This window comes from Venturia canescens, chromosome 10 (genome assembly GCF_019457755.1).
Source record: "Venturia canescens isolate UGA chromosome 10, ASM1945775v1, whole genome shotgun sequence".
NCBI lineage: Eukaryota > Metazoa > Arthropoda > Insecta > Hymenoptera > Ichneumonidae > Venturia > Venturia canescens.
In genome coordinates, this window is record NC_057430.1 from 586588 (window position 1) to 596262 (window position 9675).

The 9675-nt window shown below is 35.9% G+C and overlaps 2 long non-coding RNA genes across 2 annotated transcripts; both read left to right on the forward strand.

The window, feature by feature from the left end:
- The first annotated feature begins 214 nt into the window (after nucleotides 1–214).
- On the forward strand, nucleotides 215–1368 carry LOC122417002 (uncharacterized). Its single transcript, XR_006262207.1, has 5 exons — nucleotides 215–229; nucleotides 334–451; nucleotides 665–810; nucleotides 879–1128; nucleotides 1230–1368. It is a non-coding gene; the product is annotated as an uncharacterized lncRNA (long non-coding RNA).
- Nucleotides 1369–1460: 92 nt separating this feature from the next.
- Nucleotides 1461–2506, forward strand: LOC122417003 (uncharacterized). The gene is made up of 2 exons (XR_006262208.1): nucleotides 1461–1535; nucleotides 1645–2506. It is a non-coding gene; the product is annotated as an uncharacterized lncRNA (long non-coding RNA).
- The last annotated feature ends 7169 nt before the right edge of the window (nucleotides 2507–9675 follow it).

Here is a 9675-nt window from a genome sequence, read left to right on the forward strand (position 1 = left end):
TAATCGTTTGGTAGTGATTGTTAGATCAATTGAGACATTTTTAAAAAATATAATCACTCTAAAATACGAAATTACAAATTTCGCTGATATGAATATATAGATACGCACGTTTTCGTGGTTGCCCAGGTTGCACGTATATTGACGTGTTAGGTTATGATCCCCGAAGAGCTATTGCGTGCGGAGTGCAATTCAATAAATGATGAATCATGGTTAATTAAAAGTAAATAGGGTAATAATTATCAGTGATGTGATTAATTAGTGTTTATTAATAATAATAATGGTCATAATTAATAATTCTTGAAATAATCTTTCATAAAAATCTTTTTCCTCAAGAGCGAGCCTCCAAAGCATCAGGAAATATCCGGCGATTTACAGAGCTGCAGTTTAATTGCAATCAGAGTTTTACCTCTAGTATTACTTCAGGAAAATCAAGTTCAACCTGGATTGCAAGGTAATAAAATTGACAAAATCATTCTTGTTTGTCATTTCTTTTGACAAATTTCATTCCCTCGTTATACAGTGGATATAATAACTTAAGCTCTAAGTATTCCAATGAATATGAGTAGAACAATGATATATATCAATCCGCTCTACGAGGGTGAAGAACAAGGGTGAGAAGTGAAGAACAAGATTGCCAAGAGAATTGAACAAGTTCTGTTCTAAGTTTTCAGGACGTCATCCTGGACGGACAAGCAGAATATAGATTCTTGCGTATTTGTTAGGAGGCGTTATCATCTTTCAATGGGGCGAGACACAAGGTCACCGTCTTCTGCTGCCTCAAATATTCTCAGCAAAGAGCTTCAATTTACGGTGAGTCATAATAAAAAGCTACCCCCTTTCATTGCAAATGACCGAAATTCTATTGATTTTCATTTCAGATTTATTTTGTTCGGGTTCACCACTGTCAGATTCTTTGGCACTGCGAACTATCACACCCAAAACCATGCAGGCTTGACTTTGCAAGAGATTTAACAATATATTTCACTAGAACGGTCCGGTCGCTTATAGAGTGGCAATATCTGTTTTTCAGTGGTTATGATAGGAAAATAATGATGACAGCGTTGTCGAACGTCCTTGAGCACCGTGTGACTAACAATGACACGAGATTGAACGAGATCACAGTCAAAGGTGAACAGATATTCACGGATTCGCAGATTTTTGGTTTTTTTTGGATTTACTTGAGTTTCAATGAGAAAAAAGTAACGAGTCAATTTTTTTACATAACGAAGGCGGCGTTAGAACGAGAAGCAAATTTCTCACGCTACCTTTTCAGTGGACTATCATTCCTGTGCTTGTCACAATTGTGAAATTTTGTAAATGAATTGTCGGCTGATGTGGAAGCAATTGCCGTGAAAAATGACACCGAGGGTCGTATTGTATTTTTTATCTTTTGTCAAATGAGAAATTGACTGAGTTATTATTTTCTATATTCATAAAAACAATTATTTTTTAAACGATGCAGGCTTTGGATAGCGGGAATGACGAGAACGGTGGAGACACGATACTTGATCCAGACGACGGCTCTGATTTACTTCGTAAGTATTTTCCGGCTCCTTTCAAACTGTTCATAAGTTTTCAACTTTCTATGTTAAGGAAATTGATCATTTTTCGGAAATCTAATTTTCAAATATTTTGGAATTGAAGGTATCGTTGATGAGGATGAAGAAGAGGAGGATCTAAATCTGCTATAAGATTCAATACATCATAGAAATTTGAACCAGTATATCCAAGATTTCCTAACAAATTTCTTGTCGCAGAACTGCTTCCAAGCTTTCGTTGAGCATCTGACACCACCGGTTCTCACGAATTTGAATATAAACGCGAGTTATGCGTGAAAGAGTAATGATAAGAAATGAAATATAAATTAGTGAGTTTTTGCTCGGGCGGAAATGACCCAGCGAAAAATGGTTCAAAGAATCGTTTATTTACACTAGAGAACTGCTGATTCCATATTTTTCATCATTTTTACAGATCACAAAGCAGACCGCCATGGAGCAAGTGTCGGTCGTGATTTCCGTACAAGAATAAGCACCCGTGACTCCTTTACCGCTCCAGATTTGCCGGATGCCTTAAACAGTATTTTCCTTGTCCTCGCGAACATCCAGGAACCACCGATTGAACAGTCCACGGTCTCCGACGCCACGTAAACATCGACATAAATACAAATTCTAAAAAAAAAGAGTTATAAAAAACGGAAAAAAGTCAAAAAAAGACTTCAACTCGTGAAAGTTGAAAAAAACTTGATCTCATCCGCTTTTTTTGTCTACATAAGATTTCGACCGAAATCGTTGTTCGGTAACAGGACAATCTATAAATCTATATACTGAGCTTAGTTAATCAATTTTTATCAGATAATGCGCTTTTTTCAATCTTCTTGATAATTTTTTTCTGTAACGACTCAATGACCGATTATATTTATTGGTAAATAAATTCCAGCTAGGCGTAAGCATCTATGTCGACAATTTCTATGAAAAATCAAATAAAACCTTTCAAATATTCATGAGAATATGGATTTTTAACAAAATAATTGATTTCAACTGAATACCAAAATTCTTGATCTCCAACTCCTTTAGTCCTCTAGTCATATTCGTGACAAATATTGGTTCTGGTGCTTCTCATTTTTTTTCTTATTTATTTAACAACAACATTATTAGTCGCAAAAAGGAATTTTTTTCGTGAGGTATTCATACATTTTGCACAATAAATATTGATATTAAAATTATTTCTTCCTCAGGAGTCAAATTCGCGAGGGAAAGAAGAGAAGAAACTCCTAATAATACATCGGTCCCCATTCATAATTTTGAACTATGAAAATGAAATTCGCCTCCTTTAACCGAAAATTTGTGTCTTTACAGAAATGAGGAAGTTCGTCGATATTATTATCGATTGAAGTTTCCGAATTTAGATTCAAAATTCAACGAAAAATTCGTCAGTATCATTAGAAGCAGGAAATAGTAAAAAAGGAATGTAAGTTTTTATGAGAATTACTCAATGCTCGAAACTTTGAGAGACCATTGTCGATTTTATCTCGAATGGAAACTTCGTTGAAATTTGAATCATTGACGTTTTTCTGGAAATTTTTTCTCGGAAGATCCGCTGTCAGGAGTTTTCGCCAGTCGTGTTTTCCCTCGAGAATTTTGAGCTTTGCTAGCCTTAGGAGGGAAGGAGTGAGGTCTTTCGGTGCTTTGCAGTCACGAAACCATGTAAAATTTGATAAAAAACTTTAATTGCCATCAAAATATCTTTTTCTATAAAAATTTCAAATGTTCTCTGTAATTGTACTTTTTGCAGTACAATACAATGTTGTTATGTCAATGATGGTGATTAGATAACTTTTTCCCTCTCTACTTGAGAAAATATATATTACTCTCTTGACATTCCTCAAACTCATTACTTTAAATTCTTCAAAACTTTTTATTGTTGTGATGAAATTACATCTGTTCGTAACGTTTTCGACAATACGCCATATTACTACTCTGGGGATTGTTTGTTGCAAATAACAAAAGTTAAAAAAATTAAGAAGATTCAAAAAGACTGAAAGATTATTATTAGAGCGAGGGACAACCGGGCAAAGCTAATATCAATATATTATGTTATTATATGCAGTTAATCACTTATACAGCTATCCACTTTTATAGTTTTCTTAATTATTTTTATTTATGCTTTTTCCATTTTATTATGTTCTATTTTGAAGTCCTGGCGTGGATTGGATGACTCCAGCAAGTCTGAAATTTAAAAAATGACTATAGGAATACAAAAGGATGATAGGAAAAAGTTCTTTCAAAATTCGATATAATAAATCAATATACTAATTTTTGAAATGTACAAACTCATGATTTACGAAGGATACAAAACTTCATATCATAATTTTCATTAAAGAGCATATCAAGTTGCAACAATGGTAATTTATTGGTTGTTCTCATTCATAAAATATAATAGTATCACTTTCGTATCGCTCGTGTAATCGAAGAGTTTATAAGATTTTTAAAACTTTTGTATTGATAACCTCGCAAAGTCGCAAAGAACTGATGTCCAAGAGTTGCAATATGGGGTCTCGTAATGCTCCGAGGCGATTCTTCGCATCTATTGGGTGTATCAGAAAAATCGATCGGACTTCGACGAAATTTTCTATTTCCTATTTTAGAGTGATTATATATTTTTTAAATGTCTCAATTAATCTAACAATCACTACCAAACGATTATGAAATGGTTTCAGTGAAAATTAGAAGAACAGCGATATTTTTTGAGATTGACTGCTCTGGGTGAAATGGCCGATCATCAAACATTTTTTGGAATGTCTTTTTTTCTTCTTTTTACAATAACTGTGATCAAACAAACGTATATTCATCACCGTCAAACGATTCCGCGTCGATTTGACCCTAATTAGACCTTGCTACTATAAAAATATTAAAAAATTGGGGCTAACTTTTTTCAAATTTTCAATTTCGTTTTTTAGAATTATTATGATCAAACAAACGTTTTAATTGATCAAACAAACACCGTCAAACGACCCTCAAACGATTCGCGTTAGAAAAAATTAAAAAAGTCGAAATAGGGGGGCTAAGTTTAAGTAGCCGACTTATCCGCTCATCCTCCAACAGTCTGGGGTTTTAGTTACTGATAGTTCGGACCCCCGTCAGAACATTTGAATCTCCCGCCGAAACAACAGAGTAAAAAATTTTAGTGACTGACAGTTCGAGTTCCCGCCAAATCATTTGAATCTTCCGCCAAAAATACAGAGTTCGAATTTCCCACCAAAACATTTGAATCTCCCGCCAAAACTATACAGTTCAAATTTCCCGCCAAAACTATAGCGTTCGAATCTCCCGCCAAAACTATAGAGGTCAAATGTCCCGCCAAAAACATATCGAACGAATCTCCCCCACCAAAATAACAGAGTTCAAAAGTCCCGCCAAAAATACAGCGTTCGGATCTCCCCCGCCAAAACTACACAGTTCAAATCTCCCACCGAGGAATCTGTTTTAACGACGGGTGGAGCAGACTATCCAGTCGAGCGGACCACCGATTCGTAGAGCGGCCATCTTTATTACTGACCTCGGCCAAGCGAGGGGCCCACTCGTGGCCACCACACCTGTAAAAGAACAAAAAGGTACATGAGAGCATTATTATGGGATATACTTACCATAGTCGCTCCACGAAATCCAAGCGCTACTCGCTGCCTTATATGCTCGGTCAGCCGTGACTCCGCACACGAGATCTCCACTAGCTAGATCGCCATCTATCGGCGCGCGGGACTTTGAATGTTTGAGCTCAGTTTGGGTTTGAGCTCAGTTCGATGTTTGGGAAAACTGCCTTAATGACTGTTTGGGAAACTGCCTTAACGACTGTCTGGGTTTGTTTGGGTTTGAGCTCAGTTCGATGTTTGGGTTTGTTTGGGTTTGAGCTCAGTTCGATGTTTGGGTTTGTTTGGGGCTGTTTGGGTTTGTTTGTGTTTGGGAGGCCATCTTTATTACCGACCGTTTGGGTTTGGGCGGCCATCTTTATTACCGACCGTTTCGGTTTGTTTGGGTTAGAGTGGCTATCTTTATTACCGACTGTTTGGGTTTGTTTGGGTTATAGAGGTCATCATTTTTACCGATCATTTGGGTTTGGGTGGCCATCTTTATTACTGACCGTTTGGGTTTGGGCGGCCATCTTTATTACCGACCGTTTGGGTTTGGGCGGCCATCTTTATTGCCTTATATGCTCGTCCAGCCGAGGCTTCGCACACGAGAGATCTCCACTAGCCAAATCGCCATCTATCGTCATTTACGCGAACTATACGGCGCGCGGTCTTTGAATGTTTGAGCTCAATGTTTGGGTTTGTTTGGGTTTGAGCTCAGTTCGATCACATGTTTGGGTTTGTTTGGGTCTTTTTGGGTTTGTTTGGGTTTGAGCTCAGTTCGATCACATGTTTGGGTCTGTTTGGGTTTGTTTGGGCCAGCGGCTATCCCCAGGCACACTTCGAAGCGGTCTCGCGAGTGTGTTTGGGAACCTTAATGACTGTTTGGGAGCCTTAATGACTGTTTAGGAACCTTAATGACTGTTTGGGAAAACTGCCTTAATGACTGTTTGGGAACCTTAATGACTGTTTGGGAAAACTGCCTTAATGACTGTTTGGGAGCCTTCATGACTGTTTGGGAACCTTAATGACTGTTTGGGAGCCTTAATGACTGTTTGGGAAAACTGCCTTAATGACCGTTTGGGTTTTGGAAACTGCCTTAACGACTGTTTGGGAAAACTGCCCTAACGACTGTTTGGGAAAACTGCCTTAATGACTGTTTGGGTTTGGGAAACTGCCTTAACGACTGTTTGGGAAAACTGCCTTAATGACTGTTTGGGAACCTTAATGGCTGTTTGGGAAAACTGCCTTAATGACTGTTTGGTTTTGGGAAACTGCCTTAACGACTGTTTGGGTTTGTTTGGGTCTGTTTGGGTTTGAGCTCAGTTCGATCACATGTTTGGGTTTGTTTGGGTTTGGGAGGTCATCTTTATTACCGACCGTTCGGGTTTGGGCGGCCATCTTTATTACCGACCGTTTGGGTTTGGGCGGCCATCTTTATTACCGACTGTTTGGATTTGTTTGGGTTTGAGCAGAGAATCTACTTTACCGACAGTCGGTAAGGTAGATTCCTACATGCGACGGAACCGGCCTAGCTCTAATACTGACATAATTGCATCACTTTCTCAACATTTCACGGAGGAGATACAAGCCACCATCATCAGCCGTGGATTCGAGACGTTCGAACAACTTATCGAATTTCTAGAGAAAATAGACCGACATGGGCCTGTGAATTCGAAAAAGGAAAAGGAATCCACGCAGACGTCTCAAAATCAAAATAAAAATGAACAGCGACCGTTCCGCATGCCGCAGCAAAACAATTGGAATAACCAAGGAGGTTATCAAAACCGTGGAAATCAGAATTGGAATCAAAACAATCGACCAAACAACGGTGGATTCAATAACGGTTGGAACAATAACTGGAATAATCAACAAAACCGAAATTTTAATCAGAATTACGACCAACGACAAAATAACGGCAACTTCAATCAACAGAATCGAAGTTATCAACAAAATTACAACCAGCGGCAAAACAACGGATATCCTCAGCAAAATCGCAAAATTGAAAAAAATTCCATCTAATTTACGTGCAGCATTAAAATTTATTATATCAATTCGAGGCCAAGTATTTTCTAATGAATTGAAAAAAGTTACCACTTGAGTTACGTGCAGCACTAAAATTTATGATATCAATCAGTGGACAAGTATTTTATTAGTAACTCCAAATTTTGACATTATTAAATTGTTCTAAGAAGCTTTTAAATCCAAAAAAAATCACATGAAAGCTAGTCATTCGTTACTCTATGGTAGCAAAGACTTATAAGAAAATCGATTTTTCTCAGACTTTCAGGATCCTTGGTATTATTCACAAAATTCAACGTCGATTGGATCGATACAAATTATGTTTAAATAAGTGTTAAAAGTACTTGTCCGGCCCATCACTTTCCGTTTAATTTGTTTATCCAAATAAAAATCAGGGCTTGTCTAGAACTGATGGTTCACAAGTCACAAGTATTCATGCAGAGGGAATTGAGAGAATTATCTTCAAGTAATTTTTACTTAGTTGCACTATATCAATAAAAAACGGAAACAAATTATTCGCAATATACGAGGGATTTTATTCTGCATCGATAAATGAAACAAATTGTACATAATATATATGTTCAAGCTTCCAAAATAACTCTCCAGTTTATATTCAATGATGTCAATTTTTACTTCCTACTTATTCTTCCAGCGAACGAATTCCATACGGAATAAGAACTAACCTATACTATTATTAAAAGCATTAAACTAATAATGAATCGCATTTCAACAAATTTTTAACCAGATTCTGCCATACAATTTCATTTTTTTATGATTGATTTTTTATTGAAATGAATAGTGATGGGCCGGACAAGTACTTTTAACACTTATTTAAACATAATTTGTATCGATCCAATCGACGTTGAATTTTGTGAATAATACCAAGGATCCTGAAAGTCTGAGAAAAATCGATTTTCTTATAAGTCTTTGCTACCATAGAGTAACGAATGACTAGCTTTCATGTGATTTTTTTTGGATTTAAAAGCTTCTTAGAACAATTTAATAATGTCAAAATTTGGAGTTACTAATAAAATACTTGTCCACTGATTGATATCATAAATTTTAGTGCTGCACGTAACTCAAGTGGTAACTTTTTTCAATTCATTAGAAAATACTTGGCCTCGAATTGATATAATAAATTTTAATGCTGCACGTAAATTAGATGGAATTTTTTTCAATTGATTTAGCTGTTCGAATCAAATAAGAAGAATGAGGCATCGATTTCCAAGTTTTTTTTTATGGATGGAATTATCAGCAAACACGATACCATCAATGTACTTGTCCCAACCTTTTTTTCCCTAGGGGAAGTTTATGGTTTGATATCACGTCTTTTTTCTCGAAAGTTCCTTATTTATGTTTTAATGAATATATAATTTTAATTTAAATTGCTATGAATTATTTACGATTTACTGCTTATAACGTTGGTTTCCACGAAAAACGACCTATTTTTCGTCAAAATTGTGCTACTTTGGCGATTTTTTTCCTTGTATTCTAATATGTTTTGTCAATTAAGAACCAAAGAGCATGGTGGAAAGCGGGTTGGAGGCCGAGATATAATTTTCGGCTTATAACGTTGGTTTTCACGAAAAAAGACCTATTTTTCGTCAAAATTGTACTGGAAATATTTCGTCACAGGTCTGTTGTTGGACTTCAGCGATTTTTTTCCTTGTACTCTAATATGTTTTGTCAATTAGGAACCAAAGAGCACGGTGGAAAGCGGGGTGGAGGCCGAGATATGATTTTGGCTTGTAACATCTGATTCGTTGAAAAAAGACTGATACCGCACAATCAGTATACTAGTGAAGAACATTATACACTAATGCTGTAGGATTGTAATATATTTGATATTTTCTTACGGTTCGAAATCATTTTTGTTGTGTGATTTAAGAAGTTTTGTTTACATTTTTTGTGGTATAATGCGAAAACGAGCGATCATCAATGTAATTGTCCAAATTTTTTTTTCTCCGAGAAAGGATTTTTACGGCTTGATATCAAATCTTTTTTCTGTGGTAGTTCTAAACCACAAAAAATATTCTTAAATAAGATTTTCTCAAGTTCTCCAATGTTTCTATTGTGATATTTAAAAATAATTCTCCTTTCTCCAATGATTTTCTTTAAGTTTTGTACAATTTATAACAGTTTGATATTCTTCGAATGTTTGAAGTGATATCCTCAATTTTTCAACCATTTCGAACGTGTCTATAATTTTGTGGGATTAAAATCATATTCCGTAAGGTTTTTCAATATTTTGTATCATTGTGGAATTTTCCCCCTTCATTTATAAATTTTGTTTTCATCTGTTTTGATGAAATCATTGTGAATAAAGAAAACATGAAGATTTTTCAATGAAACGAATTTTTGGATTGATTTTCCTTCAAATTTGACAGAAGGAGAAAGAAAAAAATATATATAATGTTCACCAAGTCCACCAGAATTCGCAATTTTCACATATGTTTAATGAATTCTAATGCTAGTTATTTTTATTTCATTAAAAAACGTGCTTCCAAGGACTTTTTGAAGCAATCTTTTCC